The sequence below is a fragment of the Balaenoptera ricei genome, chromosome 19, assembly GCF_028023285.1.
Source record: "Balaenoptera ricei isolate mBalRic1 chromosome 19, mBalRic1.hap2, whole genome shotgun sequence".
NCBI classification, from domain to species: Eukaryota; Metazoa; Chordata; class Mammalia; order Artiodactyla; family Balaenopteridae; genus Balaenoptera; species Balaenoptera ricei.
Genome location: NC_082657.1, coordinates 5,062,429 through 5,068,864, shown reverse-complemented (window position 1 = coordinate 5,068,864; position 6,436 = coordinate 5,062,429). Strand labels below are relative to the sequence as shown.

The 6,436-nt window shown below is 41.4% G+C and overlaps 1 pseudogene; it reads right to left on the bottom strand.

The window, feature by feature from the left end:
- Positions 1-4,622: 4,622 nt before the first annotated feature.
- Positions 4,623-5,495, bottom strand: LOC132353403 (heterogeneous nuclear ribonucleoprotein A1-like; annotated as a pseudogene).
- Positions 5,496-6,436: the final 941 nt, after the last annotated feature.

Sequence of the window (6,436 nt, the reverse complement as noted above, 5' to 3'; positions counted from 1 at the left end):
CATTGTTCATTCCCCAGTGGGCGCTCACCTCTCTTCAGGTTACTCACCTCCCAGGAATCCAATGCCACTGCGAAAAGAGTGGCATGTCGTTTTGCATCTTCATTTTTCTGTTGTTGTTCCCTGTTGAACACTTTAAAAGCAACATCTACCAATTGAGGAGGGTTCATTCCAAATGTACCATCTAATTGTTGCAACTTTCTCCTGATATCGGAGGCACTTTGCCCCAAAAGCTCAAATGTACCATTCTAATATTTTCAGTGGCCTCAGGATCTGCATTAGTATGACGTCTGTAGGCCTGGTAAATCCTTTCCAAAATTTCAGAGGGGTCTTCATTTGTTTTGCTGAATGTCTTGAATGTTGCTCAAACGCTTTTGCTTTGGTTTCCCTTTGCAAGGCCCTGCCAAGGTGCACTAATGAGTAGTGCTCTAATAAGGGTCTTCTTCCCTCACTGGGGTCCCGCTTCAGGTGTAGGAGATCCTCCCTATAAGGAGGGCTGCGATCTTATGAGGACTGCAATCTTTCCAATTAAACAAGTCTGAGAAACCCAGCCAGCTATTCATTTGCATTTAGGCCCCCTGTGAGATAACAGCGTAAGGGAAACTGCCCATCCCGGATATGGCTCCTGGCCCAAATTGGGTGCCCTGTTGGGTCTTAGATGGCAATACCAGACCAAGTCCCTGTACCCCTGAAACTAACACAGGATTTTCTAACTGATCCCTATAAGGAGGGGAAGTCCTGGGCCTCAGTGTAAGGAATAGGGGCTGGATGGGAACGGAAAGTGGTGGAAGGGGTGGCATAATTGCCAGAGCAGCTGGGACACCTGGCTCGGCCAGAGGAGTTAAGGTTTGGAGCAACACAGCCTCGCTCTCATTCCCTGCCTTTTCGTACCTTCCCTGATAATAGTACCAATCCTTGCGCATAAAGGACGTCATCATTCTTCCCTGCTTTTTCACAAAATAGCTATAGAGTCATTCAACAGCCACTGTAAAACTATAGATAACAATTGATCATATAACCATTAAAAGGGTGAATTTCTTTTTAAGAGGGTATTAAATCATTTATTGATTACACATGATAATGGATGATACACAAGCTTCATTCCCATCTATAACTTTACCTGGTATCATAATTCAATTTAGATATATTGCACAGGATGTGCCAACAATCATATTTTTTTTTTGAATTTCTTTAAAAAAAAAATTGTATGATATCTAACAACGGGGCCAGGTTACCAATGGTTGTCACCCCTGTGGGGAATCCATAACAAAGTGCCTTGGAAAGTTCCATGTTAATTTGGATGGGGAGGCCGCGGTGGGGCTGGAAGGGAAAAGAAGTTTCAGGGTGCTGCTGGGAATAATTTGAGTAGGGTGAATCATTTACTCACCGGGCTCTGATTTAGGTGTGAAGGACATTGTCTGGCTGGGTCCTAAGTGGAGGATAAAGCTGGCTTAGGGGGCAGAACATGGCATTTGAAAATGATGGGGGTGAAAGTTTTTATTGGAATCCTCAGTGCAAGAGAGAAGAGGCAGAAATGATCACATCATTTCTAAGGTGCTTCCTTGGTTGCCATCTCTCAAGGCCGTGTATCATCTGGCCCTGCCCTCTGTTCAGGGTAATCTCTTTTTTTAAATTTATTTATTTATTTATTTTTCACACACACACACACACACACACACACACACACACACACTGTATTTTATTTTTACAAGAGATAAATAGACTGACACCAAGCATTGTACATGGGTGACCACAACAAAAGCAACAATGATTGCAATTACCAAACATGAAACACACTCATACTATGTCATAATATTGACATTCCGTCCAGTAATCCTCCACTGTAACAGCTCCTTTACTTTGCAGTGAAAATTGATTTGTATATTCTTTGCCTCTGAGTCCTTGTGGGATTTTTTTTTTTTAATTGAAACAGAAAGTCACAAAAATTATACTCATCCTCATCAGTTCACTCAGTCCCATGTAATTAATTTTCTTTTTTCATCTTGATCTTTTGTTAGCACTTTTATGAGTTCATCAGTTTTTCATTAGAGTTCTGAAAATGCTTATTCATTCAGTTCAGCAGTACAGTCAGTTACCAGAAACCTGTACTTGTCAGAGTCTTTTCCATGAATTTCTTGAAGATGAAACCCTTTTATAGGAACATATTTGCAAAAGCATCAGAGTACACCCAGAACTGTCTGTAAATGACAAAAGACTTAAAAATGACCACGGTTAAAGATTTGATGAAAGTTCATAATAACTAAATTTCCTTGTCAATTGCATTATTTCTGAGATATACATTTTAAAGTAATAACTAGGATTATGACTTATAACATTATACCAGAACATATAAGATTTTTAGAAATTTCATGTAATGTCTGAAACATTTATATTAACATATTTCTTTTTTTTTTTTTTTTTGGTGGGGGGATGAAAATATTTATTGCATTGGTTTCCAGTTCTGGTTGGAATCACCAGGGGAGCTTTAAACATATATAGATTATGGTCTTCTTTACCTTTCAGCCTACCCCAGGATCCTGATTTATTATGAATGGAATGGAGCCAGATGACTCTAATGGGATTTTCCACAATATACATTTAAAAATGACGAGTCACCTTTGAAGTAAAAGGGTCACACTCAAACAGCTGATGATTCCACTAGCAATTTCCACAGAACTCCAAAATTTTGGAAGTGACTTCTTTGTACTATTCTCCATTTTAATATACCGTGTCTCTGTCTCTGATACTAAAAGTAATCATTCTTTGCGAAGAAGAAATTATTTCAAGAAATACAAATGAAAAAGGGTGACATAGGTCCTTTTCTTCTCTTGTGTTTCCCACTTAGAGAAGTTCCTTTAGCATTTGTTGTAGAGCTGGTTTGGTGGTGCTGAATTCTCTTAGCTTTTGCTTGTCTGTAAAGCTTTTGATTTCTCCATCAAATCTAAATGAGATCCTTGCCGGGTAGAGTAATCTTGGTTGTAGGTTCTTCCCTTTCATCACTTTAAGTATATCATGCCACTCCCTTCTGGCTTGCAGAGTTTCTGCTGAGAAATCAGCTGTTAACCTTATGGGAGTTCCCTTGTATGTTATTTGTCGTTTTTCCCTTGCTGCTTTCAATAATTTTTCTTTGTCTTTAATTTTTGCCACTTTGATTACTATGTGTCTCGGCGTGTTTCTCCTTGGGTTTATCCTGTATGGGACTCTCTGTGCTTCCTGGACTTGGGTGGCTATTTCCTTTCCCATGTTAGGGAAGTTTTCGACTATAATCTCTTCAAATATTTTCTCTGGTCCTTTCTCTCTCTCTTCTCCTTCTGGGACCCCTATAATGCGAGTGTTGTTGCGTTTAATGTTGTCCCAGAGGTCTCTTAGGCTGTCTTCATTTCTTTTCATTCTTTTTTCTTTAGTCTGTTCCACAGCAGTGAATTCCATCATTCTGTCTTCCAGGTCACTTATCCGTTCTTCTGCCTCAGTTATTCTGCTATTGATTCCTTCTAGTGTAGTTTTCATTTCAGTTATTGTATTGGTCATCTCTGTTTGTTTGTTCTTTAATTCTTCTAGGTCTTTGTTAATCATTTCTTGCATCTTCTCAATCTTTGCCTCCATTCTTATTCCAAGGTCCTGGATCATCTTCACTATCATCATTCTGAATTCTTTTTCTGGAAGGTTGCTGATCTCCACTTCATTTAGTTGTTTTTCTGGGGTTTTTTCTTGTTCCTTCATCTGGTACATAGCCCTCTGCCTTTTCATCTTCTCTATCTTTCTGTAACTTCTCTAAGTGGGAAACACAAGAGAAGAAAAGGACCTGCTGGTGTTGGGGGGTCTCCTGCAGAGGCGAGTGGTGGCTCTGTTTCACCGTGGGGATAAGGACACTGGCAGCAGAGGTTCTCAACATATTTCCATACAAATAACCCAATGAAAGTTTAGTATTAGTTGTTTTGTTTTTTTATACTGCAGGTTCTTATTAGTCATCAATTTTATACACATCAGTGTATACATGTCAATCTCAATCACCCAATTAACAATCATATTAATATCCAAAAAACTCCATGACTTTGCTTGGGTGACTCTTTTAACGATGAACTCTAGGTCACAACACAGTAACTGTCTGTTCAACTACACCAAGGTTTCTGAAGACAATAGCTTCTCCACCAAACCAGGTTGTAAATAAATTTTGAATGGAACCTGGCATCACCCTGAAGGAATTCTAAGTTCATACTGTTGGGGTAGTTTACCAAAATGGCTTCAGAGTAGACTAACTTTACACAGCACATTTTTAAAAAAAAAAACACAGGTATTCAGCGTCATGATCAGATTATATTACATTTAGCCATCAACAGCATGGGTGCAAAAAAAAAAAAAAATCTACATTAAAACCCTTTGTTGGAATGCTTTACACTTTCCACAGAACAGAAACTAAAATAACCTGTTATACAATTAGTCACAAATACAGTCTTCGAGTTTTTTTTCCCTACACACATGCGTATTGTCTAAAACATGTCTTCTTTGTAGCAGCTAGGCCCTGCCACCACTGTGCTTGGCTGAGTTCACAAATCTGTTGTAACCTGGAGCTACCCTGTCACTTCTCTGGCTCTCCTCTCCTGCTAAGCTTTGTTTCCTGGCAGTAGTTAAAACCTTGTGCCCCTGCCATAGCTCCTGCTGCTGCTGGAACCACCACAGCCACCTTGGTTTTGTGGTTTGGCAAAGTATTGGTCTCCACCACCACAGGGGCCAGCACTTCTGCCTCCAAAGTTTCCTCCTTTCATGGGTCCAAAATTTGAAGATTGGTTGTTGTAATTGCCAGAATCATTGTAGCTTCCACCGCCTCCAAAATTGCTTCCATCGTTACCGAATCCATTATAGCCATCCCCACTGCCACCATATCCACCGCCACCACGGCTGCCACCAAAGCCACCTCGGCCACTGAAGTCTCCTCCATGACCAAAGCTGTCATTCCCACCAAAACCACCTCCGTGACCACCGCCAAAGTTTCCAGAACCACTTTGACCTCTTTGGCTGGATGAGGCACTAGCCATCTCTTGCTTAGATAGGGCTTTCCTTACTTCCAGTTGTGGCCATTCACCGTGTGGTATTTCTGACCAACAGTCTTGTCTACAGAGTCATGGTCATCAAAGGTTATGAAAGCAAAGCCTCTCTTTTTGCCACTACCTTGCTCAGTCATGATTTCAGTCACTTCAGTTTTCCCATACTGTTCAAAATAATATCTTAGGTGATGTTCTTCAGCATCTTCTTTAATGCCACCAACAAAACTCTTTTTCACAGTGAAGCGGGCACCAGGTCTTTGAGAATCTTCTCTTGAGACGGCCCTCTTTGGCTCCACAACTCTCCCATCCACCTTGTGTGGCCTTGCATTCATGGCCTCCTCCACCTCCTCCACGGTGGCATATGTGACAAACCCAAAGCCCCTGGAGCGCTTGGTGTTTGGATCCCTCATTACCGCACAATCTGTGAGCGTTCCCCATGCTCAGAATGGCTCCTCAGACTCTCATCGGTTGTTTCAAAGCTCAAACCTCCGATAAAGAGCTTCCGCAGCTGTTCGGGCTCTTTGGGAGACTCTGACTTAGACACGATGGGGGGGGAGGGGGGGGAGACGTCAACGATGCTGACTCGGAGGCATCCAAGGGCAGAAAGGTCTCAAAGGGTGCCTTTTTTTTTTTTTTTTTTTTTTTTTTAATTTATTTATGGCTGTGTTGGGTCTTCGTTTCTGCACGAGGGCTTTCTCTAGTTGCGGCAAGCGGGGGCCACTCTTCATCGCGGTGCGCGGGCCTCTCACTATCGCGGCCTCTTTTGTTGCGGAGCACAGGCTCCAGACGCGCAGACTCAGTAGTTGTGGCTCACGGGCCCAATTGCTCCACGGCATGTGGGATCTTCCCAAACCAGGGCTCGAACCCATGTCCCCTGCATTGGCAGGCGGATTCTCAACCACTGCGCCACCAGGGAAGCCCCAAAGGGTGACTTTTTGATTTGGGATCAAACAACTGGGATTACGATGCAATTGAACAGAAACTTAATTACTGCTGTGACAAACCACTTAATATAATTACTAAAATTATGACTGACATCATTTACCAGGATATACCAGGATTTTAGGAGTTCCATATAATTTCTAAAATATGTATATTGATAACGTTTACCCATATGATAACAATCTAAGAAGTTTATCACTCGTTTGACAATGTCTCCCATGCTTTCGACACACCAAATAAGCCCAATTAGTTTAATATTCCTCTCTCTGAGATGGAGAGAAAACAAATAATTTGAGGTGTTCCAGGGACCCTCCAGAAAACCCCCAAGTTAGCCAGAGGTCAAATGAACCCCATTTAGAACTTGATCTTTGGGAAGTTTGTCAAAAATATCAAAAAGTTTTAACCAGTGGAAGAGATCTCAATGGTAAATACAGATCACTTAAAGAAACTCATAA